We start from the raw sequence: 16,951 nt of genomic DNA on the forward strand, positions 1-16,951 counted from the left end.
ACGGCATCTCAGAAGCAAGCAAAAAAATGAAGGTTGTCCGCAGGGTAGTGTTTTAGGAGCCCTGATCTGGGTTGTTGAATTCGATTCTTTGACACGGTTGAGGTTACCTGGTGGATGCCATGTCATCGCATATACTGATGGTGGGTGTTTGCCGATTAAAGAGGAATGAAATTCAATTCAGAACCGCCCAGGCTTGCAACATACTCCATTTATGGTGTTTGTAGCAAAAGATGGTGGTTACCCCAGAGAAAACAACGATAATGTTGCTCAAGAGCAGACTAGCTGCTTCAAGACGACTTCATGTATAAATGACAGGTTATCGAATTAGGTATGTCCTGCTGCAGAAGTATCTACGTATTATCCTTGATGAGAATCTTCGATTCAAGAAGCGCTTTGAATATGCCGCCAAAAAGGCTTATTCTGCCTTCTTCGGTGTTTGGAGACTAGTTACCCTGATCGGGTGCTTAAATTCAGAACCATGTGCGTTCTATATAATGCTGCTGTATAAGAAGCTATAATTATGTATGCTGCACCTGTCTTGGCTCATCGAATGAGGTGCAAATGTTATGGGAATATTTTGTCAAGAACCCAGCGTCTCCTATTGTTATCTGTGATTAGTGCCTGTAGGAATGTCTCTCCAGAGTCGGTCCTTATTATTTCTAGAACTAAGCCATCGATATCCTTGCAGGCAGTTGCCTCTGGGCACATGAAAGAAATAGATGTCCAGGGTTTCCATTTACGGCAGGTCAGGTGAACTGAATCGCTCGATGGCCTTTACACGCATGTAATTTTTGCTGATGCGAGAAGTATGCAGATAGTTGAGATAGGTTAGCCAGATTTGGTTTGCTTAATTAAGGTTTTGTCCAGAGCGTTAGGGCCACTGAAGATGTGTTCCACATCTTATATTTCTGCCCCGGGTACGAATTTCTTCAAAACATTTTCAATTGCCTTTACAACTAACTGGTGATGCTGTTTTCATCTCCGGCATCAGCTAGTGTTATTGTAAACAGTTATTTTTTTTTTTAATTAGGCACACAAATTTAAAATGTGGTTGAAAAGTATGTTGCATTTGAATTATGTCTAAATTTTATATAGTTTTTGTTTGTTTATTTATTATGTAGTATTATATAATAATATTATATAATACATAGTATTTCTGTGTTTATATATATCATAATGTTCTAGTTGTTTACATATGGTCCTTTTTCATGTACGTTTAAAATATTAAACTTGTTATTAATCTGCATATATGTTTCTATAACATGGTTGACTAATATTAACTTTATCTTATTAGGAGAACTTTTGTGTTTATTGAATTTTTTTCAAACTGTTTTCTATTTGATTGATTTAGAACCTAAGCACTGAGAGCAATTCAGTTTAACTATTCTTTTTTGTTTTTATTTTTATTTATTTTGTGTAGGAGTGTGATGATAATGAGTATGTTATGATATCTGTTAATGTTTTGTTATACTATTATGTCATCGGGTAACATTATTGTATTATTTAGTCTATGGATCAAACTTCTAAAGCTGCTATTTTATGTTCTTATTGTTTGGCGAATACCTAAGATCACTTCTCATATTTTCAAAGTGTCTTTTTCAGGTTACTTTTTGAGATGGTGAGATCAACAAAACTTATTCTTTTTATTTCATTCTATGCAGTAAAGTTTAATCGGTGCCAATTTTTTGCGCATGACTTTTCAGACTATAAGATTCGATCTGTGCAGATAGAAGAACTTTGCATCTGTTCTTGGTATAATTGAGGAATTTAAAATTTTTGAACATCGTGAATCCCGCCAATCTACCTATATTAATATCTGAAAGGGAGATGTTTGTTTACATTGTTTCATTTTTTTCAAAGTGAGGGGCATGAGGCTAATTCGGTTCCTGTTTACATCTAAATGTAACTATATGGTCATCAAACCGACTAGCTTATCCAACCGACTAGTTTAATAATATCCTTTAACATGTTCTATGATGTTGCAGGACTCAAGTTCAACAACTACTTTTAATCGGCTCTGAATATCAAAATAGTTAGCCGTTGCTGTTGCAGCAATGAAATTGTTAAAATCTATCAACCCAAGACCGAGTAAGAGCAGCTGTCAAGCTACAGTATCAAGTCTACAGATTGTTGGGGGATAGTGAGATTTCACAAAAACAAAATTTGACTTTGCTTGGCTTTCTGAAATAAAGGATTCCATGTATTTTGTGAATTCTATACATTTCAGTCTCTAAGGAAAAATCATTCTTCATTAGTAGTTTAGAAAGACCCAAACGCCGGTAAATCTGAAAATTTTATTAAATATGAAACTAAACTGTAAGAAAATCAAGAGATGAAACTGTGTAAATTTTTTGTCATTCATTAGCAATAATAAAATAAACAAAAAAATGTAACAATAGTAGATACAATTTAATGAATAATATAAAAAACTAAAAAATTGAATAGTAATGTTCATAAAAATATTCAAAACCCGTGTAACTTGAACGGGTCTGGCCATTTAACCTTTGTTTACTTAAAGGTGCCCTAATACAGGCGATATGAAAAACTATTCTAATCAAACAAATTTTTAGAAATATCACCTTTTAAAAATCATTTCACTGTTTCTGTTTTAAAGTAAATCTGTAATACAGCGCTGCACAATGCAAACGTCTGCGGCTTAGCGGTATCATCGATAGTTTTTATTAAAATGGTTCTAGGTTTGAATCCTGGTTCAACCAGACCGTTTCAAAGTTTTTAGATGTCCAGTGGTGCTGCAAGTGAGGTCAGAGGGCTAAGTTCTGTAGTTATCCTGCTGTCTGTGCTCATTGTGGTGACGATGTTCACAAGCGTGACGAGTGTCAGCAAAGGTCAGAGGGTCTGACTTGTGCTAATCGCAAGCGTGTTCGGAAGGAGTCCAAGCGCTCTGTGAATAGTAAAAAATGTGTTTTTTATCAGAGGACTGTTACTAGGTATTTGAATTCTTTAGCGTTGAACGGTTAAATTCGGGCAGCTAAATGTACAGGATGCTTACAATGTTCAGATTGAGCTCAATGAAGTCGCTCTTCGTAGAGGGTTGGATGTTGTTTTATTGCAGTAGTCTCCGGAGAACTGCCAGATTTCTCCTGTTCGAAGTGATTCTACTGCGGTTCCGATATTTAGAATTTAAAAGGTGAAAGTATTATAATAAAAAGAAACGATGTAAAATAAAACATTTAATTTTAAATAATCTAGAAATCATCTACAATAAAATCAATTATAAATTTACATATCTTTTTCCTTTTTGCTGTTGAATTGTAACATCAAATTGCAATACAAGTAAGACTTGTACTACCTAAAAATAAAATTAAAAACAATTTTATTATAATTATTATTAAAACTATTTAATTAGCTTAAAACTTTGTCATTATTTTATGCTGTTCTTCTCTTCCTCGACTATTAAATTTCTACTCTCGCTACTTCTAATGATCATTGATCTCTTTACAGTCAAATTAAAGTGTAAAAAAATAAAAACCCGTCGTATATTTAATAATTTGTCAACCATATTTCATGGATATATATTTTATATATATATATATATATAGAGAGAGAGAGAGTGTGAGAGGGGGGGGAGAGGGAGAGAGTATAAATAAAATTATAGAATGCGTGCTTAAAGTAATTAGGACAAAACAATTTTTTTCTTAAATTTTCACTTTTACTGCAAGTGGTTGACTTGAAACCAGCTTTAAATGCTTTAAGACGAGCAAAATGCTAATCTTTAAGCATTTAAAAGGATTAATAAAGCATTTATAAGCGTTAAATGCTTTAACCTTAAATGCTTCTGACGAGTTTTAACCGCTTTATATGAGTAATTTTATGATTTTTGCGAGTTTTTACTGCTTTTTGTTTTAAATTGCTTGTGCGTAAAAATTGGAATATCAGATTTTCACCGAATCTAGACGAATTGACCGCTAAGGATCCCAGAAAACCGATAAATGGCATCGAAATTTCCGCCACAAAATGTGCGTACGTGTATGTACGAATGTATGTTGGCGTGTAAATCGCTTTCTATCTCCAGAACAACTTGACCGATTTTCAACAAACCTTACGATTATATTTCTATTGTAGGGACATTGATGCTATTAAATTTTCAGTTCAAAAGGTCTGAGTGGGGATACAGGAAGAAAAACAAAATCGTCTCCAGGTTTTGCATACTTAAGGTTATATATTTTTTCATAATAGTGTGAAGAATATTAATAAAATAAATAATTTTTGAAAAAACAACTTTTTGCTAACTTTCACCCCCACCCGTAAAAATGATTTTAATTTTGAAGAATTACAGAAGGGAGTTCAAGGGGTGATTTTCGTTTCGTTCTTTATTTTTTTGTGAACAATTTTTTTCTAAATAGTACCCCTACTCCAAAAAATAGTAATAATTTTGAAACTTTGTAGAAGGCAGTACAGCGGGTCTTTTTCGTTGCAATTCTTTCTATTAGCGTCTCGTTGAATCCATAAATTTCTTCCCCAACAAAGTGGGGTCTTAAACCAACCCCTACAAACCCGACGTTCCACTTACTGGCCGGCCTACTGCTCAGTCGACGCTATGTTGTGACGTCACAGGTTACCGCTAGTATTAAATAAATTAATGATATTTATAGCGTAAAAATTTATTTAAAGTGGTCGCTAGTACCGCCACACTCGCGCGAATAAAATACGGTATGCGCGCGCGCTTTGGTTAGAATCATTGAATGAAATAAACGAAAAAATGTTATATTTAAATAAAATGATAAGTATTTTTAATTAAGTCGTGTGTGTAAGTCGTGCATCAGAAAAAGCCGAGGAAGGGTAAGTCCTAAAACTGTGTTGTCAGTTTTTTTCTATCAGACTACCGTTTATTTAATCCATCTCAGATCAAGAACTGAAGAACACAATTATGTGGATCTCAATGTTGTTTTTGTTTTTTCTCTAGGCGTAAAGTAGCTTGTACGATGATAGAATAAGCGTATTGAAAAGCAAAGGGATCGCGTCGTAAAATTATTTTATTTACTCGAATACTATTGATATTTATTTCAAATTTAATTTTGGATAATCATTTCCTTATCCTCATTTCACTTTCAAACGAATAGATTTAATTCTGCTACAAGTAGAAATGAATTTGTTAATATTTAAGTACAAGTTACCTTCAGTAAAACATTTAAATCCGATACATATAAACCGGTCGGTTGTAATTTCAATGGTTCTTGCGCATCAACTAATAACATTTTATGCCGTGTTTAAACCGATTCGGTTTATCTTGCCACGGGTTTGAAGCTATTGCATTCCCTAGATTTTCACTATAGAAAAAATAATAATTTTTACACATAAAAAATGCTAAGTACCACGCGCACACATTCAATAATAAGATGTCTAGAATTATTTTACCTTGTTTACTAGATATTGTCCCGTAACGAAAATCGCTCCGTAACAGCCGACTGATATTATATATGCGATCACATATTTTCCTTTCCCAGACATTTCATTGTTCTGAAAAAGAATAGATTTTAAAATATAAATATATAAAAATAAATCTTCATTTATTTATCGAATGTTTCTATCGCAAAATAATTTATTATTTAGCGTGAAATTACTTGGGGTTTACTGTAGACCGCTTTTGAAACTACGTAATTGCGAATATAAAAAGAAAAAAAAATGTTATGCGACTGTCATTTTAGCCAGGGTTGTCGTATCGTGACTTTTTATATTAAAATTGTATTTTTGTTGAATACCCTTGAAAATAAACGCGTTTCAACCTCTATTAAAAATTCTGATCGTTCTCCCTTAGCGAACTCATATCGGAAATAGATAAACGTACAATATTATGAACTTGCAGTTCGCTTACGCGTCTGCACGGGCGTTTCTCCCCGCCGACCGCGGAACCCTTCCGTCATTTGCAGGCGGCTGTTTATGTAATTCATCGGTGCTGAAAAATCTATTCTATCGCGAACCTCTACCAGGAACTACCGAGAAGAAGAAGATGGTAAAAAATCTCACTATATACATTCTTCTTTGAAGGATGAAAAGTTTTAGCTAACGTTAAAAGATATGCCGATTTTATTATCGCTCTAGAATTATAAAACGTACGATCTGACAACAAATATATAATAATTTCATTTTAAAATGCCGAGCGCAGTTTAAGATGAGATTCTATGAAAAAAGATTCCGTAGATACTTTATCCAAATTTATTAATGAAATTTCCGCAAATGTGAATTCGCTTGAAGCGATGCAACTTCTTGCAAACAAGTATGAATTTATCCTCGTCCAATTTCTAACACCAAAATTGAATTACAATACTTCAAGATTACGGAACGCGAAATTGCCAAATGAAAGATTTCCCACCTTCAAAGATTTTATCGAATTTCTTAATTCGACAACTTCTGAAAGTATTAATGCGTTCACTTCTAACAGGCAAGTAAATACAGGTGACGAAACCGAAGGACAGCGTTATAATAATTCAACCAAACGTTTTACTTTAAATTCTAATAATAGCGATATTTTTTGTAAGTCAAAGCATCATTTACAACAATGTAAAAAATTCTTAGATTTGTCCATCGACGATGAACGCAAAAATGTTTTGGGGCATATTTTTTTTTTTTTTTAATAAAGGCCATTGTACCAAAAAAGTAACACTCGTTCACATGGACAAAATTAATGATTCTAATTTACGTAGTAATAAGCTTGAAAGTAATACGTATTGTTTATTTAATAACCAGACAAACGAAGATACACTTTTATCAAGAACCACAGGTAACACCGATGACATATGTGGTAATCGTCATTTTCATAGCCAGGCAAATTTTTGCGCATATAAATTTTCCCGAAATTTAGAAATTAAATTCGTTAAAAATAATCTCCCCGTTTCAGGCATAAAAACGAGATAAGATTTTACGTTTGAAGATTTTATATTTTAAAATGTAATTGTGTTAACGCATTAATATTATTTAACATAATTGTAAACGAAGCGTTTTGTTGTTTAACGATCTCTTTTTTACATACATTGGCATAGCATTCCTGAAATTCTTTCATTTTTCTGTAAAACACACACACATACACTTCTGTCTCTCTTGTATATATATATATATATTACGTAGAAATTAAAGAGATCATTAAACAACAAAACGCTTCGTTTTTTCAGGTATAGATGCTAAAACATCCAAATTTGTGCTCCAAACATAAAACGAAGACATTTTAACGTACGTCGGAGGATAAGTTCGATTTTTTGACCTAAAAACCTGAATAAAATAAAATAATATTCGATTAGATGAACGAATACAATATTTAATGTTAATTTTACAAAGTTATTGTACGTCTAACCTAAAAAATTTTGATGTTGATACCACCTGACTTCCTTGTACGCCTGTAAAAGCTACTGCATATATACATATACACATTTTTAGAAGTACGTAAAAATTTATTTCATTAATAACTTCTAATATTTTTAATTGTTACTATCGAGTTATTATTTATCGCAAAAATGTTTTACAATCGGAGGTTAATAATTATTAATAAATCGATATGTTTAAATAGAAAAAAAAAATGAGATTAAGTCTGATTCCAACCGATTTGCCTTCCCCTGTAAGATCTAAATATTTAATTAAACTTTTATTCGGCTATAACACTGGAACCAATGAAAATAAGTACTGCTGATAATATATCGTTGAAAAGCTCTCGATGAGAGTTTATTACTCAGGTTAAGAAAGTCCAAAATCCAATTTTTTTTCGAATTTTGGGCTTTTTTGGATACTTTTAGTTCAGTCGATCGCAATCAAAACGGGAGATGCACAAATAGATTTTATTACAGCCCTAAACAAAAAAAAAAAAAATTCAACTTACTACGGCTAATCGTTTTTGAGTTATGCGTATGTACGTATTGAGGTCGCGCCAAAACTAGTCAAAATGATTCAGGGATGATCAAAATTGATATTTCCGTTGAAATCTGAAAACCGAAATTTTTCGCGATCACAATATTTATTTCGTACAAGGAAGTAAAAAGTGTAGAAAATTTAATTCGAATAAAATTTACGTACGTAAATAAGAGTTTCAGAATTAGAATTTTATTTATTCGCATTAGATTTTTTTATTTTTAATGGTTTACGTAAACCTAACAAAAGCTACTCAGATTAGAAAGAGACATCTCATAGTAACCTTGAATTTTACCTTGAACGTGACTTTTACCTTATTTTAAGGTTAACAATGTAATTTTTTTACACGGAATGACCTATTTTTGACCCGCCGATGAAAGGAGTAGAAAATTGTACATTGAAATATATAATCACACGTATCACCTTGGACCTTTTTTGAAGGTCATACGGCTCAACATCAGAGCTATTGTTTTAGTGTAGTCATTTTTATGCTCTTTCCCTTTGGAGCATAAACGTGAACTGGTCAGGTCCACCGTTCCTAGGATATTTGTTTAATTGAAACCTAACCACCAAAGAACATCGGTATCCACGATCTAATATTAAAATCGTATAAAAGTAACTGCCTTTACTAGGATTTGAACCTTAGAACTCTCGACTTCGAAATCAACCGATTCACCTTATTTAATTTTTCCTTTACTTTCCCGACTAGCGCTATAGTAGAGCTACAGCTATAGAAGGGGAATTATGATAATCGGCCTAATTTGGGCACATACGGTTATCACCAAATTTTGAGGTTTAGACAGCCAAGGAAGCCAAAAAACAGGATGGTAATTTTCCGAAAATTCGTATGTACGTGTGCGTGTTCGGTGTTAGGTGCCATATCCTAAATCACCTTATATCTCTAGAATTACTGAACCGATTTTCACAACCTAATTAGATTACTACTGTATATGAGGCATTGATGACATTAAAATTTCAATTTAAAAGGTCAAAGCAAGGTCACCCTCAATATTAGTACTCCCTCTCACCATAAGAAGCGCTAGTGTAGCACTGACATACAGGTGCTGTAGTCGTCTCTCTTTGTTTTTCTATTTAGTCTCTGGAACCACCGTAAGGTATAACTTCAGAGGACGATATGTATGAATGTAAATGAGGTGCAGCCTTGAGCAGTCTCAGGTCGACCGTTCTGAGGTGTGCGGTTAATTGAAACCCAACCGCCAAAGAATACCGGTATCCACGATCTAGTATTCAAATCCGAATAAAAGTAATTGCCTTTACTAGGATTTGAACTTTGGCCCGCTCGACTTCAAAATTAGGTGATTTGCATGACGAATTCACCACTATACCAACCCGGTGGGTTTTTTGTAGACGACTGCTATGTTGTAACGTCGCAGGTGAGCGGTAGAATTAAATAAATTAATAATATTTAAAGTGTAGTAAAGTATTTAAAGTAGCCGCTAGTACCGCCACATATGCGCGAATGAAATACGGTATACACGCGCGCTTTAGTTAGAATAATCGAATTAAATTAACGGAGAAATATTATATTTAAATAAAATGATAAATATTTTAAATTAAGTTGTTGTACGTAAGCCTTGCATTAGAAAAAAGTCGCGTGACGGAAAAGTCCTAAAACTGTGTTGTCAGCTTTTTTTATTTATTTTTAATAGAGCTATTTTCTCCGTAGATATTTACTAATAATAAAATGGTTTTTGGTCTGCTTTAATAATATTATAATAAAATTTACTTATTCCACGTTTCGTTCTATTTTGTTCGGTCAATCTTTTTATACTTTCCTTTACATTCAGTCGTTTACATAAATTTTCTTAAAATTAAATAATCTACATATATATTTTATCGAAAGTTTATTTCTTTTCCAGCAGTTTAACGTAATAGTATAACACTGTGTGTTGCGATTTAAATTTTGTATTTTACATTACTTTTCTAACAGTTACGGTTGTGGAACATGTTTAATTCAATTTTTGACGTAAAAAAATAGTCTGAACCAGACTCCAATTTTCGCTTCGTGTAATTCACGGGGGTTAGTTGCAGGCGATAGTAATGTATTTTGTGAATTAATATGAAACCACGCTTCATCTGTAAAAAATGTCGTGTCGAGGATACCAGCGGAATTTTAGTCAATAAACGTGTAAACTATTACCAGTAATTGAGTCCTTCGGTATGATCTGTAGGCTTCAGTTCTTGAACACACATTGCTTTGTAGGGGAGTTGCAGTTCTTTTGTTAGATTTATGATCTGTAGCAAGTCCGATATCTTGCTGCTGTGCTTACTTACGCGTTGACATCGATGGACTTTCGGCCATAGCGTTCGAAATATCAAGCAGTTTCTGTTCGTTTAGTCTAGGTTATATTCTACTTTGATCAGCGTCTTTCAATACATCCTGTTGCCCGTAATTTTTCGATAAGATTTCGAACCGTATTGCGGTGAAGAACAGGTGTACTTGTAAACTTTTCAAAAACATTCTGCTTCACTATATCAGTGTACTATTCGCGAAAGACCTGTTCAACGAGAAAAATGCGTTCCTCTACCGAAAAAAACCATTACGTTTCTCGGAACTAACGATTCCGATAAACAAACGAAATGAAGCACATCGTTCAGCGACAACTCAACAGCTGACATTTTGGTTTATTACTGAACCCACCGAGTCGGTCTAGTCTTAAACTCATCGCATATCAGCCGATTTCGAAGTGGAGAGTTCTAAGGTTCAAATCCTAGTAAAGGCAGTTACTTTTATAAGGATTTGAATACCGGAACGTCGATACCGGTGTTCTTTGGTGGTTGGGTTTCCATTAACCACACATCTCAGAAATGGTCGATCTGACTGTACAAGACTACACTTCATTTACATTCATACATATCATCCTCTGAAGTCATACCTTACGTGGTTCCGGAGGCTAAACAGAAAAAGAGAGGTTTATTACTGAACAACGCCCAGTGAATTCACTGGGCAACAAACCTAACGCCGAACGATTAGAATGCATCTCGTAATTCTGAAGCATATTGTACAACTACTTTCCGAACGCAATGTGTATCAGATAGATATTCCTTCCTAAGAATAAAATCTAAAGGAAAGCGATAATTGTTTAAATGTTATTTTGATTAAGAATTATGTTTTTTAATACGTTTACATTTACTAACCTTCGTAATAAATTATTTTTGTTACAAGGTTCCAGGCAACGCTGAGGTGCATATTTAGGTATTATTTTATCTTTTATTATTATCATTAGTCCCGTTTTTATTCTGGTTCAATGTTTCTTTTAGTTTGGTCTACGTATCATATACAGGAGCATATAAACCTGATGATGTTTGAGGGGTAATAATTAAACTGTGTTTCGTACTATTAAAACATTTAATATATCAAATTAAAGATCAATTTTTGCAATTTATAGTGAATTACATAGATTTTTTTTTGTTGTTTGAATATTATGTCGTCCAAATGTTTTCCATTTCCTCCTCACACACTCGCTTAACCTCATCCTAAATTTTGACATTGCTCACTCGATCATCACGTGTGGAACCGCTTCAATTTCTCGTTGAATGGCCTCCTTGAGTTCTGCGATTGACTGCGGTCGACTACTGAAGACTTTACGTTTGAGATACCCTCGCAGAAAAAAATCGCAAACAACCAGATCAGGTGAACGCGCCGGGCAAGGAATTTCGCCAAATCGGTAAATCAAATGTCCAGGAAAAATTTTTTCGCAGAACATCCACTGCGATTCTCGCCGTTTGGGCGGTGGCACCGTCCTGTTGAAACCAAATTTCACGTCCTTGAAAGTCATTCGGTTTCGGTTGCAGAAACTCATCCGACATGTTTACGTATCGATGAGATGTTACTGTTACTCTGCGATTTAACTCAAAAAAATACGGGCCGATTATGCCGAACTTTGAAACCGCACACCGCACTGTAACATATCGACTGTGAAGTGGTTTTTCAAGAATTTTCCGTGGATTATACGAAGCCCAATAACGGTAATTTTGTTTATTCACAAATCCTAACGGATGAAAATGCGCCTCGTCACTTAAAATAATAATGGCATCCTGGTGGACATTTTCGAGGATGACCTCGCACGCAAGCTGCTTTGCGATTATGTATAACGATTATTGTTTTTCTAATCTATTTATCATCGTCTGATATTTCGACGCTCATCTTTAGCTTTTCCTAGGATAAGACTAATTTCCGAGATGAAATTGCATTTTTTTTTTATTCATACGTTCTATATTATTTTAATATAAAGTTATTTCTCTATATTTTCGATCTCTTCTTTTCTAAACATTATCGATAGTTTTATTAGTACAACTTTAATAAAGTTCATTTGTTTTCGATAAGGCTGTTCCGAATCGAACTGCGTTCGGTTTTCTCTTTAAACCGTCGGAATATTACAGAATCGTTGATCATATGTTAGTAATATTTTCGAAAATTAATAAATAGGTTTGGTAATGTACATGCTTCACCTTAATTCGGAAATTAGTTACGAAACCAAACAGGGGATTCCAGAAGTTTCGTATGTAGAAAAATTAATTTTGTATACTCCTGCAATTAACAGTATTATTAGATCGATCCTTAAACATTTTCCAGTAAGCTTTATTTATAAGACAGGAAAAGATACGTTTTAATATTTGATTAAATACAAAAGTATATTAACATAATAGAAAAAATAAAAATAGTAATGATAATGTAAATACATCACCCCTTTTTATACCGCTGGCTATGATATTTTACAGTTCTACTATTTTTTCTGCTCTTTATCAACATAGACTACTCCTGCTGATTTGGAAATAATATCAGAAGCTACATATACAGCCCGTTCATAAAGTCACGCTTTAATCCTCCATCTACGAAAATATTACACGCGTGTACTTTTTGCAAGCCTAGCGTTTATTTATTGTGACGCATTAAATAATTATTCGATCGTATTCCGAGCGACAGAATGCTTTTACCGGAAAAGTCTGTTATTTTTGGTTTAGAGTATAACTTTTTTAAACGGGGAACGTATCCGGCGGTAAATTTAACGTTCGTTTGTCGTTATTAAATTGCACGAAATTCATTATTCGCTTTTACGTTCTTCGATAAAAGAAAGCCGCTCTGGAAACCGTACTTTTTTTACAAATTCGACTTTCCATCCGGGTTGTATCACGAGGCTACAAAAACATTCCGAATTACATTCGTATAGATTTCTAGTAATGTAAGAATTAGGAGAGCCTGACGACTTATAACAATGACCTGACTATTTCAAATATTTCATTCCAGGTGGTGCGCATGTTCTGGACAAAATTTTTTTTATTCCCATTTCATTTTGGGTACATCATCAACCGAAACAGTACGGTAAGGAATTCTGAGAATCTTCACGTGTATCGTCAATGGCCCATCACATTCTTAAAAAATCGGTGCGCATTTCGTGAAAAAGTGAAACCGGACGAATCTTCTTTTTCTTTCCTGACATCGTAGTTTTAGAGTTGTGCTGAACAAAATTAAAGTACGGTAATTAATCAAAAAACGGGGTAAGGATTTTTTTGCATTTCTCTAAGTTTCACGACCGAAGGACTCCAAAAAACAAACTAATTTGGGGGTAATGTTCGTACGTACGTATCTAAGGTTGTTGTCGGGGTGTTTGAAGCTTAATAACTTTTGACTGGATGAATCGAGTTTGATGATATTTTGTACAGACTCGTGTATATGAGGCATTCTTTGGTCAAATTTTGAGTTTCAATATCTCCAACGGGTAGAGAAAATATTTTATCGGACTCAAAATTTGCAAATATAGCTCTACTTTATATTAAGATTAGTACTTGCGCGCGTGCTTCTCTTACCGTTTAAAAAAAAAAATTTGCCCAAAAATTCTTCCCTTCCTCAAAAATCGAAAAATCTATCTTTTTATTCATCGCATTTTTTATAATCGATTTTTAAAAAATGTTTTTCTGGGCATAAAGTAGTGCAAGTGACTCAAAATAATACTTTAGAGTTAATATTGGGGCGGGGAAGCCGATCAAACTTTAAAAATATAAACTTTTTTTAATTTTTAAAACCTGTTTTTTATTTTCACGTATAATTTATCCGTTATATAAGAATAAATCGATAACCGATAGCAGAAACGTATTACAATTTTGTTGTCGGATTTTTCACAGAAACATTAATTGGAAAACGTTATTAAGATACTATTGTAGATTTCATAATTTTGAGTGAAAATAGTTGATTACAAGACAGTTATACTGCCGTCGATACTCGACTAATCTCACGTAGACTATGATCTTAATGAATCTTTCACCACCAGACTATTATTTACGGGATCGCCTTAAAAACGTACTTTTTCAAAAGAATAACCCGCACGCTTCGAACGATGTATTGAAAGATAAAATATCGAAGAGAAATACGGTGAAGCAATTCTAAGTAAATTTATACCAAAAATGAAGAAACGTGTCGATCAAACCGAATATTTTGAACGTTTACTGCGACATATAAAAGAAATAAACTAAAAATTATGGTCCGTTTAGTTTTCTATTGCGTACAATTGAATTGCTGTTGTAGTTTTTTTTTTCATTGGGTTGCACGACTTTATGAACACTCTGTATAAATTATAAAAATAATAAATTTAATGTGTTACCGCACCGAAATTTCTTAAATTTAGAACGATTAAACCAAACGCTTTTATTTCAGTCGGTTTGTTATTTGCGTATTGTTATAATTAGTAGTGCTTATTTAAACTAATCAGGTTTATTTATCCAACCGCATGCGTACAAAGCATTCCTTAAATTCTCCCAGTGTAAAAAAAAAACCACAAAAAGGTGACATATACCTATATGTCACCTAAACCACAACCATGTGTTGTCTACCGTCAACATAGGTATGTTGACGGTAGCGTCTCGGCCTTTCATCCGGAGTTCTGGGTTCGAATCCCGGTCAGTCATGACATTTAACACTTCATACAAAATTTATTTATCATTCATAGTTAAAAAATTGCAAATTATAATTCACTTTAAAGCTTAAAAAGCGTATACGTGCAGATGCGTTGAGTTGTACTATGTGCTGGAACTGTCAATAGTACAATGGAGAGGAGATACTGTACTGACTCTGCAAATCGACTCGGTACATTAAATTTTAAAGAGTAATACGATCTTATGCTGGAACTTTAATTTAATTTTAAATACGTTTAGAACCGTTTTATTATTAATATTATTTCAAAAAAATGTTAATTTTTTTTTTGCTTTGAAGCATCATGATTGTGTTTTGTCTTCGGTTAGACCGTTTAAACGTCGCGATTCTTACGGGTTTTATATTTTGTAGTATACGTTTATTTTCCTTCGTTTAAGACGGTGATTCTCAACCTCCACGATCCCCAAAAAGTAAAAAAATATATATATAACGAATACTTCGCGACCCCTTAATAAAATCTAGTTAAAACTATTTATCTGCGTCGATAGCGACGCGTATGAACATCCATATATGAAGTATACAAACGCGAGTAAATTTCAGATTCGGACTTGATGCGTACGAGCTCCTTGTAATTTGGTCTGCTTCCGTAATATTCACAGCGAGAGCGTTATGTTGGAATACGCGTACGATACATCTGCACACGTCATGCTCTCACCAGTATAAAAGAGGCGTAAGGAATTGCAGAACGCGATTGTAGTTTCGAATGCGAAGCGTGCGTTCGGTGCATCTATTTAAATTTTTAAAAGCGTAGTTTCATTGAAGATAATAATAACTGACGGTACCGTTTTTTTTTACTGTGCGGTCAGACGGAGTAAACTGTTCTTTTTTTTCGATTAAATTCTTACGTAAAACGGATAAATTTGTGAAAAAACGAAGTGAACCGCCTAAATCCCGTGAATCGATCGGTAAAAAGACAAGACAACGAGAGTTATTTAGAGGATTTAAAAGCTTCTAGATAACACCGATAAATACAATTTTATTTACTGACGAAGCTACTTTTACGATAAACGGAGTCTTCAATTTTAAATGTAGTACTGCTCACTTGGTACTGTGGAAACCAGTTTAGAACGTAGATTTCACATTAATGAAATGTTCATGAATTAATGTTCATGTTCAATGAATTAATGATGTTCGTTTCTTGAAAAATAATTTTCGGCCGGCTCTTTGGAGAAACATTTCCAAACTAGATCGTAAATGATTTTCCAGCACGACGGTGCAACACCGCTTTTTTCTTTAGTCGTTAGAAATCGATCGAACGCTAATTTCTTAAACCGGATTGGACGCGGTCGACAGATCGATTGACCACCACGATCTCCTGACTTAACGCCGCTACATTAATTCATTTGGGGTTATATAAAAACGATAGTATACCAACAAAATGTTAAAAGAGTTTCTCATTAAAATGCGAAATTGATGGTAATAATAAAAATTACATTTACATTTACATATGCCTTTTTATTATTTCAATACCTACCAATATAAGGTTGGGTTGCGTTTTATATGGGACACTGTATAAGGATTCGTACGTTATATTATATTTTTCAGCATTATGTATTTAAAACTCGTGGTTAAAAGTCTAAAAACAGATTCGCTTATAAAATATTTTGTATGAAATATCAGTCGTTTCGTTTCAATACTTCAAATTAATTATTAAAAAGGAGAAACAAAATTATAAATGCGTATATAAAAGCACGTGCAAGAAAGAAAAATTTTTTTCGTCTCATATACATATTTAAATATAATGTATTGTAAAATTCACGGATTCTATTAATTGTGATTTTAAAAAATTAATCATTTCTTTTATGTGCTATTCTGTTTGCGGAAATGTAATAATAAAATTTCCCCTACGCTCGTTCGTATACGTTATTATAGGCTATTTAATACACCGATACTGCAAACGTCATATTTTTACCGTCATCTATTATATTATGAAATATTTTTGTAGGACATATGAACAAAGAAGTTCGCGTAAACATCGGTTCAGAACACTTAGTTTTAATTTCATAGCTCTGCTGTAAGGTGAAAGTTACGGGGTATAGCAATAAGTGAAAAAAATGGGGTGCGGGTTTTATTTTGCATTTCTTGATATTTCATGAACCAGGAACCCCAAAACACAAAACAAAAAAAGCGGGGGGGGGGAATATTTGT

General features: G+C 33.5%; 1 protein-coding gene across 5 annotated transcripts in view; it reads left to right on the plus strand.

Moving 5' to 3' along the window:
• Positions 1 to 16,951, plus strand: part of LOC142330214 (uncharacterized) — an 81,841-nt gene that overhangs the window by 21,240 nt on the left and 43,650 nt on the right. Inside the window, exon 4 of one of the 5 annotated variants that reach the window (XR_012757729.1) lies at positions 1,986 to 3,368. The exons of the other annotated variants lie outside the window; for them this stretch is intronic. The gene's annotated coding sequence lies outside the window, so the exon portion shown is untranslated. Of the gene's footprint in view, positions 1 to 1,985; positions 3,369 to 16,951 lie in introns of those variants that run through there. 5 annotated transcript variants of the gene reach the window in all.

This window comes from Lycorma delicatula, chromosome 9 (genome assembly GCF_047948215.1).
Source record: "Lycorma delicatula isolate Av1 chromosome 9, ASM4794821v1, whole genome shotgun sequence".
Lineage (NCBI taxonomy): Eukaryota > Metazoa > Arthropoda > Insecta > Hemiptera > Fulgoridae > Lycorma > Lycorma delicatula.